This window comes from Haliaeetus albicilla, chromosome Z (assembly GCF_947461875.1).
Source record: "Haliaeetus albicilla chromosome Z, bHalAlb1.1, whole genome shotgun sequence".
Lineage (NCBI taxonomy): Eukaryota > Metazoa > Chordata > Aves > Accipitriformes > Accipitridae > Haliaeetus > Haliaeetus albicilla.
This window is the reverse complement of record NC_091516.1, coordinates 50,883,183-50,906,530: the sequence shown is the minus strand read 5'-3', so window position 1 is coordinate 50,906,530 and position 23,348 is coordinate 50,883,183.

Sequence of the window (23,348 nt, the reverse complement as noted above, 5' to 3'; positions counted from 1 at the left end):
TGTTTTAACAGCAATTGGGCTGGTCGCTTCGATAGCAGAGAAAGTCGGTGTTTGCCAGAGGCTGGACACCTTCAGATCCATAGAGAAAGCGAAAATTTACAAGACCAATTTCTTAAATCCCACCATGGCAAATGCTGATGCCTGTGCTTATGCTGAAGCAAGTGACCCAACAGCGGGAATTTAAATGACGCGTATACGCTGTGTGCACAGCATTGAGGCTGCAGCTAGTATATTTTATTCACAGAGGGAGCATTGAAAAGAGTTTTCTAGAACTGTTTAAGAAGCAGCAATATTGTTGTTTTGTATTGGAAATGGGAATGGGAAAAAACTGATTTCAAAGTTAATAGCTTTGATTTAACACTAGTATATATATTTGTACCATTTGATTTTAATATGTTACTTAAATTCTTACTTAAATACAGATGTATTATTAGAGGGAGGCATGAAAAGCAGTTTACATATGGATTTTATTGTTTTTCTTAATGAAAAAGATTTGAAATAATATTTCAGATGACTAATGAATTCTGAAAAGGTTGTGAAACAGGCACATATTTAGTAGCTATGCCATTTGAGATGAATAACAAGATCTAGTAATTTGGATTAGAATTATTAAAAATTGTTTAAAAATTTAATATATAATAAAAATTGGGCAGGGACAAAAATTTATGTGTTGTTCCTGAAAAGGTGCCTTTCTCAACCTTAGCTGCTAGAGGAAGCAAATCAAGGCCTAAACAAACAACTAATAAATTTGGTCCTAAATACTATCTTGAAGTGTACCAGTTCCAAGCTCTGATGCTAAAGAAAGAATATGAGGGAGCTGCATAAACGAAGTATAAGCTTGATTAATTTGCAATGAAATGAAGGTGGGAAGGACAGTGAGTACACTGGAAGATGGGTTTAGAAATCAAAATTATCAAGGCAAATAAAATAATTAGGATGGCATTCAGAAAGAACAAGGGCAATGTAGATAAGTGTTATTACTAATAAAAAATGAAGAAAAGTGATGAGGTGGCAGTCCTTCAAAAAGGAAATTGGAGAACACTGGAGTATAAGAAAAACTTCAGTTAAAAAAAACCCCCAAACTAATGCTGTTGTGATAACAGGAAACAGCATTCCAAGATGTGTGTATGTGAGAATAGTAATGGGTGATAAATACAGCTAGTTGAGTGGCTTGCCACTGAGGCAGTCTGCCCCTGTGCACACAGATGTTATGGATACAGATGTGAGTGTGTGGCACAAAGTTGTTGGCCATACAGCCTGGAGCCCTGGGCACCTGGAGAGGGCACATGCCAGAGATCTGGGCACAACTGGAAGCATCTTCTTTAAGTTAATGAATCTACCAAGTATTCACAGTTTCTTTGCTCCATCACTTTGCAGTTTTCCGGTTCTTCATTTGCACATGGTATTGCCTTCAGCTCACCTCAGCTGCTCCTTTATCTGGACTCAGCTGGTGTTTTCCTTTCTGTAACAACCCGTGGCCATTTTCCACAACCTTCTTTATCTCTTTCAATTCTGCTTAGGTTGTAAATGCTGTTCTCACTAATGGGAGGGGGTTCAGCCACTAGCTACTCCTGCTCACTGTTGCCCATAGCAACAACTGGATATTTGGGGTATAACAGAGCATTAATCTGTCTGCTCAACGCAGCTTTGGTAAAGCTCAGCTGGAGTCTGTCCCAGGCTTGGGTATTGCCCTTAAGAAAGTTCTAAATAATTGGAGACAGTCTGGAGAAGACATTGAAAATGATCAAATATGACCACTAAGGAAAGACCAGAGGATCTTGTGGTTTTTGGCCTAAGGAAGACAAGATAATAATCTGCAGCTGAGTAAAGGCTGCCATAAACTCAAACACTTTGCTACCTGTGCAAAGTGGGGAGGATAAAATGTAATGACCTTAAATCAGATCAAGAGATATTTTAGCTAGATATTGGGGAAGGTGTTCTAATGGGAAGTGAAGTACTGGGAGAGGGACTGCCAAAAGAGGTAGGAGTAGTCTTGGACAGGCATTTGTTGCAGGAACTACAAAGGCTGAGATGATCTCTCAAGATCCCCTCCAATTGTGCTTTCTTTGATTCTGTAACTCTGCTCACTTTGTTTCTCTCCCGTCCTGGTTTCAGCTGGGATAGAGTTAGCTGTCTTCCTAGTAGCTGGTACAGTGCGATGTTTTGAGTTAGGTATGCGAAGAATGTTGATAACACTGATGTTTTCAGTTGTTGCTAAGTCGTGTTTAGTCTCAAGTCAAGGATTTTTCAGCTTCTCATGACCAGCCAGCAAGAAAGCTGGAGGGGCACAAGAAGTTGGCACAGGACACAACCAGGGCACCTGACCCAAACTGGCCAACGGTGTATTCCATACCATGGGACGTCACATCTAGTATAGGAACTGGGGGGAGTGGGGGCGGGCAATCGCTGTGTGTTGGTTGGTGGGTGGTGAGCAATTGCCCTGCGCATCATTTTTACATTCCAATCCTTTTATTACTACTGTTGTCATTTTATTAGTGTTATCATTATCATTATTAGTTTCTTCTTTTCTGTTCTATTAAACCGTTCTTATCTCAACCCAGGAGTTTTACTTCTTTTCCCGAGTTTCTCCCCCATCCCACTGGATGTGGGGGGGAGTGAGTGAGCGGCTGCGTGGTGCTTAGTTGCTGGCTGGGGTTAAACCACGACATCTCCTTATTTTACTTTCTTTCAGAATAGTAACGTGTTCTAGCATCTTAAAGTTTTGGGAGATTTTTTTTTTTTTAATGGTGCATATATATTTATGAGTTTCCACAGGAAAGTTATTTTCCTATGGTAGCTGTGTGATCATACCTTTAAATAAGGGATACGCCTGGTCTCAGTGAACCTTTCTTGCTGGAAAGTAGGGCAGGTGATACTGTAATACATAAGCAGGGAAAAACATAAAAATATGTTTGTGGCCTGCAGTTAAAGCTTCATTTTAAGCAGAGAGAAGGATGTTGGCATGCAGCCATCTGGGTGAAACAGAAGCAGGAACGACATCTGGTGTTCAGAATTTCTTACAGAATTTCTTGGCTGGGACAGGGACCAGTGGCCTGAGTAGGGAAGATGGATACTAAGTCAGAGAAGAGAACAGGAGCAGGACAAAGAGCAAATGATGGTTTAAGAACACAACTGGGATGAACATAGTGGAAGAAACAGAGAAGAGGATGTTAAGCGTGAGGGACAGAGAGCAGACAAATCTGTCTGTCCAAATCCACAGCCCTGCCTGGTACTGTACAGTTCCACCTCAGATACACAAGAGCTTTGAGTGATGCCAATGAGTTGTCATGCACCTCTTGGGAGAATACGAGCTTGGATCCCTGAACAGCAGCCACCTTGGTGTGGTAATGCTCCTGGGCTGCTAAGTCCTGCATCGATGCCACTAGACGTGGAACTAGTTCATACAGTGCTTGTGTGGAGATCTCTGTACCAGGTTGTATGGCATGTGCCCTGAATCTCACTATTCCTTTACAGCCTTTACAAAAAGTGTATGTGAAACTCAAAGGCAAAGCATCTCGTTCATTCCGTGGTCATATACTTCATCACCTTCTGCAGAAAGCAAAGCATCCTAACACGAATCAGTTAGTTAGCTCCAGTGGCAGAGGTTTGTGCAATGAACTAAGAGCTTCCACAAGTGCTACTGAGCTCTGTGGAGTATCAGCAGAATACCACTCATCTCACAAGTGCTTTATCAGTTTATCAGTATTTGTGAAGTGGCTGGATACTGTTGCAAGGAGCCACATAGAAAAGCCCATAATAATTCCCTTGAAGGAAGGGCTTTACAATTTGCAGAAAACCACCCTAAGGTTTATAACCTAAACTTCTGACAGTGAGTAGAAAAAACAGCAATTTATTGACTGTTGCCTTTTCTTTATGTTGACTTAAGCATGGGCTCTGCAGAGACAAGGCAGATGTAACTAAAGGCTATCGCAGACTGCATATACAAGCTAACTTTAATTCTGGCATCTCCTGGCATTCAAAAATTTGCAGCCTGAATAAGATAGAGACAGGGCTGACTCAAGGCAGCCATCAAGGACAACAGACTGCTGGGGGAAAGAAAATTGCCTTACCTTTTTTGCCTATGCTGCAGACCAGAAAAGCCAAACAGTCTATCTATGTATTGCTGCTGCTGAGGAAGCAGCAGCAGGTAGCAATAGCAGGGCAGCAGCAAGCCTGGCTGCCTGCTGCCCTGCCTGGCAGCTCCCTCCTGCTTCCCATGGCAGGCACATCAAATGGCTCAGCAGCCTCTTGCCCCAGATCTTCTGTTTTGCCCGCACCATGGGCAAATGGAGGAATGCCACGTTTCAGCTTTCACGTCCAGCTCCTCCCAATCTTTTCTGGTACTGACAATTAGCCAGAGCCCAGTCATGTGGAAGTATCAGAGCACGGCCATGTTCGAAACGTGTTGAGGCTGAGGAGAACAAAATCCTTTGCCTCCACTGCTCCCAAGCTGCAGAAGCACCAGTATAACCGCCTGCAACTGCTACCATGGCTCAGGGGTTATCTCTGCAGCTGCCTGTGCAGCCTCCTCCCCACCCCCGCCAATTAATCAGAGGATTTCCATGTTCAGGCTTGTTTGACCCCTGGTGAAAGTCTTATAGAAGAGCCAGGGTACATGGGAATGTGGAGAGAGAGTAGTTAACAGAGAAAGGAGAAATGGTAGAGCAAGAGAAACTCTCAGAGCAAAGAGATAAGGCTGAAAGAAAAGAGGTTAGGCTTGGAAGTGGGCAAGGGAACAGGGAAAGTAAAACACAGCTAGAGTTATGAAGTAAAAATTAACCTCATAAATAGACATATTCAGCAGCCTCCTCTGAATCAGTTAACTCATTACCTCAGCCAGAAGAACAACTCTGGGCTTCTTTATGCCATACAACTTGAATGATAATGTCTCTGCACTTGGAAGCAGTGCACAGTGGGCCTCGGAACCTGCTCTATGGATTATGCCTGACACACCTGGTCTTAAACAGCAAGATGTAGTGAGGACTGTGGGGTTTCAAGGTATTACTTTACATCATGCAAAAAGCATGAAAGCTATTTCTATTCCTTCAGGCTTGGGGCGCCGTTATAGGATGACCTAATAATAATAATAATAATAAAAAAACCCAATCAACCAACCAACCAACCAAAAAAAAGTCTGGATAAACTTCTTTTATTCAGTTCATTTTTCAATCTGTAATAAAATTCCTCATGTATGGGCGGAAATAAGTTAGGCAGATCCTACCAGATATATTCCAGGTAGCTAATCTACCCTTGCACTTGAAATCTACTTGTAAGGAAACAAAAAGCATTTTTTATTTAGATGAAAAAAAGAAGTAGGATTAGGTTTCTGTGTATTCTGTGGTATTTTTTACATAAAATAGCCAAATGGCTTTTCCTTTACAGACACTGTGGTTTGCTATGTGAGTTCTACTCGTGCTGATCCATTTGAAGTGAAAATACATCACAACCTACTGCTTGTGTTCATTTTATTGAAGTAAATGCAGCAGTCCAATATAATTTCACATGCCTCTGTAGCTAATGAGGAAAGGTAATATAAATGGTGTATTACAAAGAACACTGTGTTACACTCTACTGTATCGAATGTTTCATCTTTACTTTTTCAACACACCATTTCAAAAGGTGTCTGAAGGTTTCCGTGTTGAGGAATAGTCAAGGTAGTTCAAAGGGGAATCCACATAACAAAAATACGCCTCTAGCATTATTATCATAATTAATTTCCTGTTATGCTTTGCTCAGAGAATTAGCTGCATATGAAATACCAGAATGATTTACATGTTTTGGCCACTATGTCTTGTAATGTAACAAACTATTGCAGTCTTTCCAATAGGTTATAAAATATAAATTGCGACTGTTGATTTTTGTGGCAGAGGTTACATGTACCACAGTGAAGTCAGACTTACATGAGAAACACAGACAACTCACTGTCATTGCAAACATTTTCTGGCTACCTTTGAAGTCTTTCCTGTGGCAAAGGAATCTAAACCTTTGAAAAATCAAAAGAGAGATCCTGGCTTCCTTACTGACCAGTTCCTTACTTACACTGGTACCTGTCTGATTTTTCTGCAAACTCTAGAGGGTGATATGTTCCCACCAACCTAGAACTCCATCCTTTTTCTTCGGCTCCTTACAATCTCCCTTTTACTCCATAGTCAGTCAAAGACTGCTCTGACTAAACTAAAAACTGGCCTTAATGACCACTGCCATGCCTTCATTCTCCTTCAGAAACATGTGCTTATGCCCTTATTTGTGCCCTGTCTTGTTTGGGCTTCTGGAATATTGGTATAATTTTATTCATGTTCTCTGATTACTCCACTGGGCATTGCTCTAAATATATGACATCCCTTTCCATATGACATTGTCTTTGTCAGCCTGCCATCTTTTATCTACTGACTCTGCAGATGTCTTCAATCATTCTCTATGACTGCTAATTTTTATTATCATGATGATTACTGATTTGTTTTGGAGTAGCACAAATGTGACAATTTGCACAAACCAAAGAGAAATTCTCTGTCCTCAAGAGTTTGTAGTTCAAGCAATCCATTATTTACTCCCTGAAAAACAGAGAAAAACATACTTGACACTCTTAGTCTTCTATCACATCAATATTTTTTCCTGTAAAAGGAAATCCTCTTATTTGTTAATTGACAAAAAACGTTATCTAATGAAGATCTACGATGATCTTGGATAACAGACTAGTTTCTATTTTGCTTACAGGTGGTTCCATTGCATTAACACTACTACAACATAAGGGCTGTAGAGTTTCTATAATGGATCATACACCAAACCTGCTGACTGGTCTTCCCCAAGCACTGTAAGAGTTGGCATAAAGACCCTGTCCCTTTTCCATGTTCTCTTGGCACAAGCTGAGTTGGGAATACTCTTGGGAAATGGGAACGAGGAGAAGTGTCCCCCTGGTTTTTGCCAGGACGCTGCTAGGTCTTTTTAAGAAATGTGCAAAGGTAGAATAAAACAACAGCTACCTCTGACCACCTCTTGCATGCATATTCTCTTAAACTTTTAAACTAATAGTAGGTGTGTGTATTCATATTTGTGTGAGCCTGAAGAAAAGAAACAGATGGGAGATGTGACAAGAGAGAGAAAACTGAAACTTCCAGGCATTCTTCTGCATTGCACTGTAATTAAGGCCTTATTCTTTCTACTTTTAAACTGTGGCACCTGTATTTTTAAATAAACTTTTCTTTCTGTATGAACTGATGAAGTGGTTTCAGATAGATGAAAAAGATTAAGCTCAGGATGTCTGGCCAGGTTTGTTTTTGTTTGGAGGCTAGACTGTCAGATTTGGCCATGTCAAGGGGCATAAGGCATAAGCATAAGATGTGTATACATGCTTTGCACGTGTATGCAGACAGTAGTTTGCTTCCATCTCCATAGACCTCTAATTTTCTTACAATTTTTATGATTTATTTCATCTGTCATCGGAACGTTTGTGGGATATTGTATATAATATTTCACTTCAGGGGTCATACTGTCCTCTTCTTAAAAATTCCTGCTTTCTACAGCACTGTAGAGAGAGAAATGCCCTTTAGCCAGATAATTTTGGTGCTTCTCTGTTTCAAGATTCCCTTGAGGCATCAGTATCATTATTTAAGAATTCACTGAACGGTCTTCTGGGCACATAATGGCCTTCCTTAATTTATTATTAACGAGGTCAACGAAATCCTGCCAAGACTGCAGTGAAATTTATGGCTCATGCTTTGAATGCCATCTAGTGGTGTAGCCATTTATGCAGCTCCCGTGGTACTGAAGGGGAAGCCAGCAATTTCTCATGCCCCTACCCCTGTAATCCATAACCACGAGGCAGGAATACCTGTGATGAACAGAAACAAATACAGTGTGATGGATTGTTAGTATTAGTGGAAGAAGATTAAATCGCCCTGGAACAACTAGGAATAAAGCTTGGCCTGGCTGTTCTTTATTCTGTTCTTACAAGCATTCAAGAGTCTCTGCAGGAATATTAATGGCTACTGCAGGAATATTAATGGCTACTAAATTTGCCACGATGGTTTGCAGAAACTATTACACAGCCGATTTTTTCTTCTCCCTGTACTTTACAGTGCACATACACTATACATGTTTCTTACTAATCTGCAAAATGTAATAGTTCACAGAAATTGGAATGAATCAGCAACATCATGGTTTTATTTGCAGTGGGCAAACCTGTATCTTCAATTTGCACAGCTGCAAAAGGCAGATTGTTTTCCCCTTAATCTTTTGCACTGGCTATCGAGATTGGGTATCAGGACAAACCAGAGTATGACATCTTCGGGACTGCTAGTCTTTGCTGCCTTGATCCTTCTCTCCTATAAATGAATGAGAATCAATCCGCAGAAAGTGGGATCTGCAGAATCAATCTGCAGCCCTAACCCCTCTTCAGCTGCTCCAGTCCGCACTGGCTAAGAGCAGTTGCCCACCTGTAAAGAGTGATTGCCTGGCTTTGACAAATGCTACTGAACTTGTGGGGCACAGACTCCATGCCATGCACAGCTTTCTAACTGGCAACCAGAGCAAAGATTTCTAACTAGCAAGTAGGACAGAGATTCTGGCCTCTTTTGGAGCTCTGCTCTGACCTGTCTTCCTACCTCAGGTCTAAGCTCTTGTTCCTGCTCTTGTTTCTTGCCCCTGTTGTCCTATTTACTGTTACTGACCAGGCTGCTCAACCTTGCTCAGATGTGGGATATTTGGAAAACAATGGACATATAGTGAACAATCCAGACACAATGGATTATTCTGTGAGCCAGAGGCCTCTGCAGGCAGCAGGCCTCAAGGATGTAGGGAAGATTAACTGTTGCTACAAAGTTTGATGAAATAAGCACAAAAAGCTGAACAAAGTTGGGCATACGTGACTGAAAGCAGGACACAAGACAGAATACAGGCGGAGGGAACCATTCGCGTGATCAGAAGACCTTATCCTATCAAATTATTGTTTTAGGCGCGTGGACAGCACATGCTAACCAATCAACAGATGGCTTGCGCATGAGCAGGAACTAAAATGCTTATATAAACCGAGCTATTTGGGCAATAAAGTGGCATCTGCTTGATCATATTGATTGTGTGCAGTGTCCGTGACTTCCGCGTCGACAAGTGGTGCCTGAAGAGGGACCCTCAGATCGGTGTTGAATTCTACGACAGGAGCCGATGGAGAGAGGGTGCGGAAGCTGGCTGTAGGTGAGTGCTGCCCCGGCACTCGGGAAAATGCTAGCGTTGTGGAAATCTCGCCCTGATCAGGCGAGTGGCCGGGGAGGAGATGGGGTCCACTATGTCCAAGGAAGAGGCAGCAGTGGTTAAGCTCCTCCAACATATGCTCTCAACGAGAGGGTTAAGTTATGACTCGTCTACCCTGAAAGCCCTGTTACTTTGGGCGAGAGAAAAAGGCTTACTCCCTACATTTGGAGATGCCTTCGCCATCCCTACTTGGGAGAAGATAGGGCAAGAACTTTGGCAAAACATAAGTTCGGGTTCAAAGGAGGCGAGCAGATTCTCCACGATGTGGAGATTAATTATAGAGACTTTAAAAAGTATGAAGGCAGAACGCTCGGCTGCAGTGTCTGCTTTTGCAGCATTAGGACCGGAGGGTCCAGAGAAGATGCCTTCTTCGCCAGCTCTGCTCTTTCAGCAGCCTCAAATTCCAGCCGCTGTTCCAGCCCGTGTATCTGGGGCGAATAGGGTCTCCGCAGGGACTTGTGCAGCCAGAAAGTCTGCGGTAGCAGATCCAGAGCCCGGAGACCAGCCTTTGGAAAAAGCCGACAGCCTGGTGGAATTTCCACCACCAGCAGAAGAGACGGGAAACAGCTCAGTCTCTAAATCCTGTTCTTCATCACCTAAACCAGTCACCTTGTCCCTGTATCCACCGCTGCCACCATCCACTCCTCCATCCCCGTTTGAAGAAAAGGAGGAACGGGCGACAGGTCTGGGGGATACGCAGTTGAGGGAAATGCTACAAAAGCTGGAGGCTCTTGAAGCCCGCCTGGAGTCGTTGGTGAAGCCTGAGCCGGCGTCATCAACTTTTCCTGCGCCTCCACCACCTTTCACCACAGAATTTTCGTTGTTCCTGTGACCACCTCCAACGAATCCCTTTACTTCACAGGACGTATCGGGTGAGATCGGTGCCATGGCACCTTTGCCACCGTCACCTCTGACGGCTTTGTTAACAGGGGGTGGGGTCGGAGATCCGGCAAACAGATGGAAGGGGGTAATTAGAGATGCTTTAATTGAAGGACAGTTTATTCCGTTTGTGACAGGTACACATGGAGGTCCTGTTTGGGAAGCATTAGATCCTGTGCTTTTGACTGTTTCTGGCCTCAGTCTGCCATGAACACAATGTTTCTTTGCTATATCTGTTGGCTTGTTCACTGATGTAATGATGTGAGCAGGTTTTTCTCCTGCAGAGGAGGTGCAAAGGGTGGCCAATGATGGCATCATTACACAGCTACTGTGACACAAGTCATCACTCTTTTTGTAGTGCTTCTCTGAGCTTTTATCCTTTATTATTGAATTATCCTCTCCTTATATGTATATATATAACCAAGGATGGGGATTGCCTTCTCTACTGGCCATTTACTATGTACTTCTACAAAGTAATTAACAAAATCTTAAAATAGATTGGGAATTCTGTGTCATGTTCTAGGGCTTCTGAAAGAAAATTACAATGAAAACTAGTATGCACCTAAACTTCAATGTGAAAGGCACTGAATTTACTTTGAACATTTTAACCAGCTTTACTTCGACTAGATCAAACATAAAGGATGAGTTTACAGTCCACGGATATTTGGTTTTTGAGCAAGGCTTTGTCTTCATGAGAGAAGTCTTTCAATGACAGATTCAGATAGAATAGAACAGAATAGAATAGAATATTTCAGTTGGAAGGGACCTACAACCATCACCTAGTCCAACTGCCTGACCCCTTCAGGGCTGACCAAAAGTTAAAGCATATTTTGAAGGGTGTTGTCCAAATGCCTCCTGAACATTGACAGGCTTGGGGCATCAACCACCTCTCTAGGAAGCCTCTTCCAGTGCTTGACCACCCTCCCAGTAAAGAAATGCTTCCTCATGTCCAGTCTAAACCTCCCCTGGTGCAGCTTTGAGCCATTCCCAGGCGTGCTGTCACTGGATCCCAGGGAGAAGAGCTCAGCACCTCCCTCTCCAGTTCCCCTCCTCAGGAAGCTGTAGAGAGCAATGGGGTCAGCCCTCAGCCTCCTTTTCTCCAAACTAGATAAACCTGAAGTCCTCAGCCGCTCCTCACAGGACATGCCTTCCAGCCTTTTCACCAGTTTTGTTGCCCTCCTCTGGATGCATTCGAGGACCTTCACATCCTTCTTAAATTGTGGGGTCCAGAACTGCACACAGTATTCAAGGTGAGGCCGCACCAATGCTAAATAAAGCAGGATAATCCCCACTTTTGAACAGCTGATTATCCTGTGTTTGATGCTCCCCAGGATGCAGTTTGCCCTCTTGGCTGCCAGGGCACAGTGCTGACTTGTATTGACCCTGCTGTCAACCAGCACCCCAGATCCCTTTCTGCAGGGCTGCTCCACAGCCACTCCTCTCCCAAGTTATACATTTATGCAGTGTTACTCCATACCAGGTGCAGAATCAGACACTTGGACTCCTTGAATTTCATCCCATTAATCATTGCCCAATGCTCCAATCTATCTAGATCCCTCTGCAAGGTGTCTTGCCGCTTAAGAGAGTCAACAGCAACCCCCCCTCCCCCAAAATGTTTCTGTGAATTGCTTGGGTAGTAGTTCTTTTTTTGCTGAAATTAAACATCCTTTTCTGTCTGTGATCTTCTACCAAAATCTTATCAGACCAAAATCAGAGATTACAGTAAGGGTGGAGAATCTTACAGCTACTAATTGATCCAAACCTTATATCCTTGTTCAAAAATGGTACCTTATTTCAAGTATACTATACAAATCCATATGTACCACATAAACCCCTGTGTAACACATAAAGCAACTGGACAAATTAGATCTACTCTAAGTGTTCCAAGGTTGCTCCCCTTTATTTATGGAGCTACTGGTGAGAGTCCAGTGAAGGATCACCAAGGTGATGAAGGGACTGGAGCATCTCTCCTATGAGGACAGGCTGAGAGAGCTGGGACTGTTCAGCCTGGAGAAGAGAAGGCTGAGAGGGATTTGTTGTGAGCAGCCATAAGGGCAGCCTGGTGAGAAGGGGAAAATTACTGAGCAAAAGAAAATGCCTGCCAGCCTGGGAGCTGTGAGCCTAGGATCTGGGCCTTGGAACCAGAAACATCCTTGAAAAATGCAGCTGGCCTCTTTGAAGGATAACCAGGGTACCTAAAAACCAGAGACATCCTGAGATACCATCGACAAGCACAAAACCCCAAAGAAACTGTAACAGCAACATGTCGTCCGAAAAAGTGGAAACAGTCTGGAAAATAAAATTGGTCTGAAAGAACAGAAAACATCATCATCTATTGGCTGTTTAACGTAAAATATGGAAATTAACAGCATCTATTGGCTACTCAGAATGGTGATGTCCTACTCCCTCTTATGTCTCTATGATATAAAAAGGCCTTAATTTTTATCCAGAATGGAGCCTCTCTCTCTGAGAACTTCCAGTGGTGCGTGTACTTTTCCTTTGCTAAAGAGGTTGAATTCCTCACAAGCTTTCTGTGAGGCCTTAGACTCTCACTGGGGGCACCTGGCTGACACCAGACTCTGACGCAGATCATCTTCCAAGTGGGAGTCTTCCTGTTTATGTTATTTGTCCTCCTTTGGGCCCAGTTTTGGGGTCAGTTTGGTTTGTCCTCCCACCTTTGGGATGGTTGGGTCCTCCTCCAGGATCGGTTTGTCCTCCCCTTTGGGATGGTTTGGCCCCTTCTGAAATCTGCCTAATTCACTTGATACAGTTATTATACATACAAGTCATCTATCATAATTATATATGCTGCTGTATTGTTGATAAGGTGCTTCACTAATGATAAGTTCGTAGTAACTTGTAACAGTATGTACCTACTTGGCTGCTGCTGTTATTGGTTGTTGCTATACAATTGGTTTGCTTCTATTGTTAACTGCTGCCATACTATTGATTGATACTATATTACTGAATGCCGATAGTAATTTGTAATAGCTTGCTATATATTTTTTTTTCCTTGATAATCATAGGTATACTTGCTAGTGGTGATTTTTTTAGAATTTGTGGTAATCTGTAATAAAGTAGAGAAATCCAGAGGATAAAAGCCTCTGAGTCTTTGTGTATTATGGAATCCCACAAGCCCATGTTTGTGATCTCCACACACCCACAGGCTATGTAACACTTTAGGTGACAAGATCTTATCAATGTATATAAGGGAGGGTGCCAAGAGGACGGAGCCAGGCTCTTGTCAGTGGTGCCCAGTGACAGGACCAGAGGCAGCGGGCACAGGCTGAAACACAGGAGGTTCCCTCTGAACATCAAGAAACACTCTTTCACTGTGAGGGTGACCGAGCATTGGCACAGGTTGCCCAGGGAGGTGGTGCAGTCTCCCTCCTTGGAGATATTAAAAAATCACATGAACATGGTCCTGGACGGCCAGCTGTAGGTGGCCCTGCTTGAGCAGGGGGGTTGGACCAGATGACATCCAGAGGACCCTGCCAACATCAACTCTTCTGTCTTTCTGTGATCATGAGATATTTGTCTTAATTTTGAAAAATGGTTCTTTTTCCCAAATAGTTATTTTTCTTCAGTATTGAAAGCTGAAGGCAACAGACTTGTTTGTGGTAGCAGAACAGAATGAGTGAAACAACATGAAACTTGTCAGCTTGCTTTAGCGATTGACCTTAGTCAGGAGCACATACAAAACCAGAACAAATTACAGGGAAACTTAATCTAGAAAAAATCATATTTTTGGTGACAAAATGTGGTGTTAACAAGACAAGCAAAGGAAAAATCTCTTTCTAAATCAGATTTTTATCTTGGTAATGTCCCTTTAGTTGGGAGGGTAGGGGGAAACATTGGCTCCTTGTCAGCTTCTTTTGGCAAGTAACTCAACAGTGACAGATCATCTTGACTTCAACCTGACGTTGGCTGCAATGACCAATCTTAATCAACTTCAAAAGAAAGCCTCTTTGTCTACCACAAAACAAATAGCACCAGTAGCTGGAGCTATCACTTGTCTAACTAGTTTTGCTTGTCAGGATTGTCAGCAAGCACTGAATAAAATTCATTGGGCTGGGTGTGCATGGAAAACTTCATAGACTTGGTTTCTTAATTTAATAGATGACACGCCTCCCCCACTCCACAGCTGTTTGATAAGTCTAGGCATTAAATATCAGCTCTTTTATTTATTTCGAGACATATTCCAGCTCTCAGTGAAAAGGAGGAAAATACAAAATTTCTTGTTTTCTTTTTTAATGGCATAAAGTGTGGTGGCATACTCTTTATTTTTATTATAGTAGTATTGTTGAGTACTATATAACAACTGGGAACAAGACGTGGAGTGTCAGAAGGCTTCATTAGACATGCTATAAATGCTATTAGAAAGCTACTTCCATGAAATCTGCTTCCAGAATTACTGATATAGTTTACTGGTGTTTACCAGTCTTTTTCTGCACCTCTGACTTTAGTGTTGTCTTTGGATTTCTTTCAAGGTGTTTAAAAGCTTTTCACAAGAAGTTTTATTACCATGAATCTTCATGAATATTTGTATGATAGATTTTTGGTGGCACAATGTACCTGAAAAGCCAGTAGTGTTTGCACTCTTTCTGTTTTTGTTAATTTCACGCACCTGTATTTTGGTGTATCTAGAAACAAAAGCACAGGAAAACACATTGGCTTTATTGTACCCAGAAATGAGACTTTGGTTTTCATTGTGGATGTGCAGCTTAACCACTATGGAGTGAAAAATGGCCTGTTCTTCTGCAAAGAGGAGTGGCAGTATAAAAAATAAGGCCTGTGTGATTCATTGTATGAAGATCACGCTCCTGATACTTTAGTACAAAGTAGTTACCTGAAGGCTGTCTTTGAATGATCCATTTGGAAGTCATTAGACAGGACCCACAATCGTCTGGCTGTTTTTTCTGTCACCAGGGAACATGCAGGGCTTTGCTGTGGGCTTTCCTCTTCTCATGGCCCTATCAAACCAATGTCATTGCCAGAAGTAAATGAAAAAAACCACCCAGTTCTTCAGAAAAAAAGACGTAATTGAGAATGTACGTTCTATGGCACAGCAAAATAGATGGGTACGAGCTGTATTTGCAGAAGGCTGAGATCCATGAGAAGAACAAGCATGTCCTTACTCCCAAGTGGTTTCTTGTGGCAGCATCAACAAAGCTCTTAAATATGCTGCTTGGTTGTTGGCCAGGCTAACTCAATTCACATGTCCTAGCCTCACTCTGCAGTCTAATTAATGTCATAAAAGATAATTTCCAGACACTTAGGGCACAAGTTATCTAATGTATATAAATTCTATACGTCTTGTGCTCTGCTGATTGTCTTCATTCCTGTTGGCTTCTCTGGATGAGAAAAATTGGGTTCATCCCAAGACCTAGATTATACACAACAAAGCAGGAACATATTATTCTGTCTTTGAGTGAGATGACCAATTAAAATGTTTGATTTCTCATTTTTATTGTACAGACGCAGACTGGTTCACACACGATCTCCCTATTACTTCTTCCATGTTGAAGGAAACAGAATTCAAGGCTGAATTCCAGATCTATAAACATGCTTTCAGGCAAAAATCCCACTGATGTTATCCCTCTGGGCCTGTGGGCCTAGGAATCTAAATATTATCACAGGACACACATAGGATTTTTTTGCTACATGAAAACCGAAGTAAAACTAAAAATGATGGAACAACAAACATTAAGAATGAATTTCAGCATACCGAGTTGTAACTATTTCTGGTTTTGATAATCTGAGGTTTGAAATCTGCCTTTTTTAAAACATGGATTAATATATATATTCTTCTAATGTTCTGGGCCTGTTAACATGACACTTATACTCTCTTCAGAAGTCATGACTTACCACATTCACTAATATTTTTATCATAGGCATTTTTTATTGAGGAGATGAGGAGAAATGACATGTCAAAAGGCAATAACCAACTTCTTTACACATAAGAGATTGGCATTCAAGATGCAATTTTTACTCTTCCACTGACTTAGTCTATACCTCAGTTTTCTCAGCTATAGGAAAAGCATAGTGACCTTTGTCCATCTCACTTGCTCCTCTTTGTGAGGATCAATCAGTTATTTTTATGTTTTCACTGCTTTGAAATACTAAATTTTATGTTTTATATTCCCTCAATGATTTTTTAACAATGTTTCTTATTAAGTAGGTGTTAGAATATCCTATCACAGAGGATCAGAAATTGATCTCCTTTGATTTAGTATTATAATGGCAAATAATGGATATTTAAGGAAAAAGAAACTTGAAGGCTAATTAGTGCACAGCAGATGCTGATTCTGGAGGCAGTCGTAACTGATGCTGGATGTCAGAAGAAAATGGTCTGGTGGGAAACTCATCCTGTGAAGAAGACAGCTGTTTCTATGGGCCATGGCTCAAGGACTTTGCCTTGTAAATCAATCAGTTAATCACTCTTCTAACCATTCACACAAGTTGCTGGAGAGGGAAGAAGAGCAATACGCACCTTGCTGCTACTAGGATCTTTTCTGTCAGCTCATTAACAACAAATTAGCTGAAAAAGGGGAGTCTCTTTTCCAAATGGCATATGAAAAATCCAAATCTTGTGATTCTTTTTCTGGGCTGCTGCTGAATGAATAGTCCCAGGAGACTGCTGAGAAAGAACATCCTTGTTTAGAAATCATATTTGTTTGGAAGTATTTTTTATGTGCCCAGTTCAGATAAAGCAATGTGTGGGACAGTGACCTGGAACAGTAAGTGCCGCCGCCCCAAGGTGGCATAGTTAGCAAAACACAGGTTCACTCAATCTGCCTTACTATGAGGGGAAAATGTAGGAATAGAAATGACCATTGTTCCTAATCCACTATTCTGCTACTGACACTGTGTCATAAATACCCTCTGCAAAATGGGTTAAAACTGCTGTCCTAACTGTAGTAAGGTATTGAGCACATGCTGCCCTTCAGAAGACAGGTTAATGAAATATCAGGAGGTATAACAGGAGTTCATGCAAGATCAGCTGCAGCATTAGAAATGGCTTCAGATGTAACAAAGTAATTCCACAGATAAAGAACCATCAGCGTCTCTGGCCATGAGTTTAAACCCTGAACTCATTATGCTTGGACCTGGTGAGTGGCTGTTAGCTTATTTAAAACCAGCCTTCACAGGATGGATTTTGGCACTAAGCTGGCTTCAAGGATTATGTCTTCTGGCTAGCTCTCCTGTAGATGGTACTGGTCCTGCCAATGCATGCAGTCTTTGATGAAGAGGAAAACCAAAATGATTCTTCATTAAAGCAAGCCGTTCTGAGCAAGCTGATACCATGGACGGACATCCTGGAAAAAACTTGCATGGAGGAGTATTTCTAAGTGTTGCTCCCAATAAGCTGGAGATCCCAACTAGCCAGCAATCAAACTCTTGACAAGGTTAATAATTTAATTATAACTGAATAACTTCTCGGTATTCTTTTACCCCATATGTCTCTGCCTATGAAGAAATACACAGGATAATCCCACAAATGCTGTGCAGGTAGTGGCTAACTCTGTAGGTGTTTGAATAATCTCAAAACCCAGCAACGGTTCAGTTGCTCAGATTTCCTCCATGAACTTAAAGCTCATGCTCTCATAGAAGGCAAAACGAAAGCTCACAATGTTAATGAGTTTTCTTTGTGGTTATGGACAAATTATTAATCTTCTGTGAGGCTTGTCTAAAGGACATCAGGCATACCTGTGTCGAAGAAGCTCATGAAGTGAATGCTCTGTGGTCAGAGAACCCTGGTATGCTCAAACACTCTTGCAGACTAACATGGTGCCTGATTTGGTGGCTGTCTTGTGCATGTTTATACAGATGCAAACAATATTCTGCCTTGATGGCTGTCATTTACTTGTGTGGGAGTATAAAGCTGAGTAGTCTCCATCCTTTGAGGGTTTAAAAACCAGGCTGAATAATGTCCCGAGGCAACCTTGTCTGGCCTCATAGCTGATTGTGTTTTGAGCATGAGTTTGACCTAGAAACCTCCTGAGACCCATTCCAAGCTTATCTTTTGATACCATGATCCTAAGGTTTCACTTTAACATCAGCTGAATTATCATCAGTTCTGTGGTGGGTCAACCTTGACTGAGTGCCAGATGCCCACCCAGTTGCTCCTTCACTCCCCCTCCTCAACAGGACAGGGGCAGAAAATAAAATCAAAAGATCATAGGTCACAGTAAGGACAGGGAGATCTCTTACCAGTTACTGTCATGGGCAAACCAGACTTGATTTGGGGAAAATTGATTTGATTCATTGCCAATTAAAAATAGATTAGGATGGTGAGAATAAAAGACAAAACGTAAAAGACCTCCCCGCCTTCTTCCCAGGCTCAACTCCTCTCCTTCACTGCCAAGTCTTCTACCTCATTCTTCCTCCAGCCCCCAGCAGTGCAGGGGGATGAGGAATGGGGGCTGGGGTCAGTCCGCAACAGTTCCTCTCTGCTGCTCCTTCCTCCTCACACTTTTCCCCTGCTGCAGAACGGAGTCCCTCCCATAGGATACAGTCCTTCACAAACTGCTCCAATGTGAGTCTTTCCCACAGGCTGCAGTTCTTCACGAACTGCTCCAACATGGGTCCCTTCCACGGGGTGCAGTCCTTCAAGCACAGGCTACTCCAGCGTGGGTCCGCCACAAGGTCACAGGTCCTGCCAGAAGACCTGCTCCAGTGTGGGCTCCTCTCCATGGGCCACAGCTCTTCTGGAGTGGGCTCTACATGGGCTGCAGCTTCCTTCAGGGCATCTCCACCCACTGCAGCGTGGGCGCCTCCATGGGCTATGTGTTGGTAGCTTCTCCACTGTGGTTCTCTGTGGGCTGCAGGAGGACAGCCTGCCTCACCATGGTCTTCTCCACAGGCTGCAGGGGAATCTCTGCTCCGGCACCTGGAGCACCTCCTTCCCCTCCTTATTCACTGACATTGGTATCTGCAGGGCTGTTTCTCACATTTTTCTCAGTCCTCCCTCGCAGCTGCTGTGCAGCGGTTTTTCTCTTTGTTAAATATGTTATTACGGAGTCACCACCATCTTGGCTGAGGGGCTCAGCTGTGCCCTGCGGTGGGTCAGTTGGAGCTCACTGGTACTGTCTGTGTGGGGCAGACCCATCCTCTTCCCACAGAGGTCACTCCTGCAGCCTGCCTCCACCCCTGCCTGCACCTGGGCGCCTGTTCTGCTCAACAGTATTCTAAACTTGGTTGCTCCAAGGCCAGAAGGATTACGCAGCAAGGAACAAGAAGTGGGTGAGCTTCTTAAATTTGTTCCTGAAATGGGATCCTGGTCCTGAAACTTCATGCTGATACCAAGCTGAGTAGTGTCATACTTTCTTTCAAAGCTTTGAAGTAGGAGATGAAACAATCACTTTAGAAGACCCAATTGTTATTTTGAAAAGGTGAAAATTGTTTCAACCAGCTCTCTGCCACTCCTTACACCATTTACAAAAAACCTGAAGCATTGGTAATGATTGGTATGCAGTCCTTATTGCCTTCTTGGTTTTCTTTACACCTCTATAAAGAGTACAGTATAAATAAAAGACTTTTACTTAGGTTTTAATGATCTACGATAAATTTTTGATGGTACAGACAGAAGCAAACAGAATTACAACATAATTAGGCTTAAATTTTAACTGGTAAACTTAGTAACATTATAGTCTGTGCAAACACATGTCTATAAATATGCAAGGAATGATGTACAACTTGGCTATAAGCATCAGTTAGGTTAACAGACTTTAAGGTATAAATAAGCAACCATTCAAAATGGTATTTCAGGTATGCTGTTCTGGCAATGAAGTAAGATGCTAGGAATCCAGACCCTATCAAAACAGCACAAACATGATATAAAATGCATGCACAAGCAAATTAAGAAATTATTGTGATCATTCAGTGCTAGCAGCAATGGAAACATTATCAGTGAACTTGGTATTATGAATATGGAAGACTATCAGGTAGTAAAGAATAAGCTTTTCTGTGGAAGTACTAGTACGGAAGGAATGGCTTAATCTCATTAATCTTCTCTTCACAGATGCTGCGTACAGAGCTCTTACATCCTTGGAGCACTGCTATATCAATCCCTGGCAATCTGTGCTATTCTGTAATGTGGTGGGTTTGAAAACATGCATATATTAGAGTAGTAATACTTTTAACATGTTGTGTTATCTGAGGAACATTTCTACTTTTGCATCCAAGAAAGTATATGAGTGTCCATGCTGCAGTCAATTTGTATATAATATATATAGTGTGCTATGCATAGAGGTGTATGCTTTAATATCCTGAGATATTCAGGATCATCTACCAACATCTAATGTAGGACACATTGTTGTCCAAGACTGTGACAAAAACCATTTTTATTTTCAAGGTACAGAAACATTTTCTGCTTCATTGGCAAATGCTTCATTTTGTACATTCAGCTGTGAAAAAAAAAGCCTTGCAAATGCCAAAAAGACTTTATGGGAGCAACTTGTACATGCCTTGCTGTTTAACCCACGTGGTTAGGAGGAGTTAGTGAGACACAACACTAGCTCCCTGCCTGAACACCAGAAGCAGATGTTTAAAAACTGTTACACCGTGTAGCAAAGTAAGAAGGCAGGGGAGGAGGGCAGCTTGGGGCTGTGAGGAGCACAGGAGGGCTGTGGGAGCAGATAATGGGGAGGAACACCCATGGCGCTTAGACCACACTCCAGTTGCCTTCAAGGCAAAATGTTACCCTGGAGGATAAGACCTGTGCAAGCAGCATTTGCACTTCAATTCCATCAAAGCTGTTTACATTTTCATGACCCAGTCTGATCCCGTCTTTCTGTCCCTGTTTGGCAGGCCAGGCTCCTACAGAAGCATCTCCTGCTTAGAGCATTTTTACTATACTTTCATCCTGTTTCTGTTTTTTCAGTTTGTATGCTTTTTTCCTCCACTTTTCTTCCTTTTGTTTCTCTCTTTGATGTGCCTCTCACTGCTTCTTTTGCTTTACTAGTTTCACCTCTGTATTCTGTACTTACTTTGCAGTTCTTGTGATCCCAACAACAAACAGATCAGTTTGTTTCTCCTCCTCCCCTTTCTCTTGTCCTTTCCTTCTATTTTCCTCTCTCCTCCCCTATACTGGAAACCAAGCTTCTTTTCAGCCAGCTGACTATTAGCATGACCAAGTAACTTGAACTCAAAAGTGGGGTGGCAAAATGTTAAGACTGTTAGCTATACAGAATGATGAGGAACAGTAAGTATTGCTGTCCTCTTAAACGCCACATCAGACTTACACTATGACAACATGAAATGCAGCAGTACCAGGACTTTAAAAATGCTGTGAGTCTCTTATATACCTCATCCAGTTTCTTAAATAACTTTAGGGCCTGAGAAATTTTTCCTCTGAAGGCAAGCTCAGTTCTTTCATTTCTTTGATTTATTAAGGGACTTCCTGTCTCATGCAGTTCTCATTTACATTTTTTGTATGTTTTAAGGAAAGAATCAAAGGCTATCAAACAATGCACACACAAACATGTCAGTCAGGTGTAACCACACTTACAAACAAACTCCCAGAAAAGGGGCAAACTTTCCAGATCTTCCTGTTGTTCAACCTGACTTGATAATTCCAGAAAATAAGCTTTATCAGAGTGAGTTCCTGGGCTCTGCAGCAAGAAGTGTTCCCCGTGTTCAAGGGGATGTGATAAACAGGAAATCAGTTAGGCAGTTTAGTGTTTAGTCTGACTGTGAACTGGCTCAGCATCACTCAGATTCAGTGACTGGTGTAGAAGCTTGAGGGAATCCTTCCCATCCTCTGACTACAGAAAGGAAACTTGAAAGGAAGTCACAGCGGCTACATGTGACATGCTTCAGTCTGTATTTTCACTTACCAAGTATCTGAGTCTACAAGATATATGACAAGCTGGTTATGTGCTTGATCAGTTGCAGGGAGCTTCCGAAATCCTTTTGCTTATGAAATCAACATAGATAAGTGTAGTCACGGAAGAAAAGACTTACTTCTTCTGGTTACCTACAGCATCCCGTCACTATCCCATCTCATCATAGTTCAAGACAGGTGATGTTCTCCAGACAATGACTGCATTTTCTACATCCAAGCTACAGCTAAAGACGACTGCTTTTTCAGGAAGGGCAATCCTTCGTACAAACTGTATTAGAAAACCTCTAGATTTTCAGGTTACCCAAAACTTGATATCTTGCTGCATATTACAGCTGGTATTATTTTAGTACAGATCTCACAATATTAGAAATTGAGTTAGCTATATGAGAACAACAGCTTTAATTTAGAAACTGTATATAAGGTTAGCATTGAAGATCTCCTTTGTGAATGTGGCTGTAATATCCAGACATCAGAAGACAAAGATCTAATACCTGTAAAAAAAAATTTGGACCTGACTTTTTAAAAATTAAGGCTCAGAGCAATGAGTTTAATAAACTTCATAATAGTAGTCCGTAGTTTTCTCTATCAGAGCTTCCGACTGATGGCTTGTCTACATAAACTCTGTCTGTCTTTTATGGGTGGGAGACACTCCCTGTTAAAATGTTCATCTTAATGGGCATCCGTGTCACTTTAACTATGCCTTGACTGGTTGCCTCCCTGAACTGGCTTGGAGTTCTGGCTGGGGGAATCCTCTCAGCCAATGTTTGGCTTGACTAAGTCGTTGTTTAGGTTTAGTGTGTCCCTGGGTTTATTTCCATGGCATGTAGAGGTCTAATGACCCTCTGGGAAACAGAACTGAGGATCTCTTGGCAATGATGTCCCACCAAAACTTGCATTCAGAAAGTGGGGGAGAGGAAAAGAAGAGATGATAGTTACACACGAACATAGTTTCTATTGTCTTTGAACAGCACGGGGCTCAAACAACAGCAAACTGATTACCTGAGCCCCTTGTAATTTGCTAGTCAGCATGGCCAGTCTATCTTTGGGACAAAAGATGCTTCACTGAGTGTATTCAGAACAACTGTCTTTTACAAGAATATCAGTGTATCTTTACTGCCTTGGAACAGGCATAGCACCAGCTCCCTGGGCATGAAGCTTTTGGCACATCATTGCTCATTGTCTTACCCCAAAGACATACTTCTGAAGCTCCTCTAATGTGGTAGGAAAGAGTGCAGTAGTTTGGAGACAATAATCTTCTTTTTTCTGTGCTTGAGCATGGCTCTACTCAGTCCTGTTTTACTAAGAAAGGTGACAGTTTATCCATTAGGTAGTATTCTTTGAAAAAGATGTGCTTTTCTCCACCGGAAGCTCACCTCCT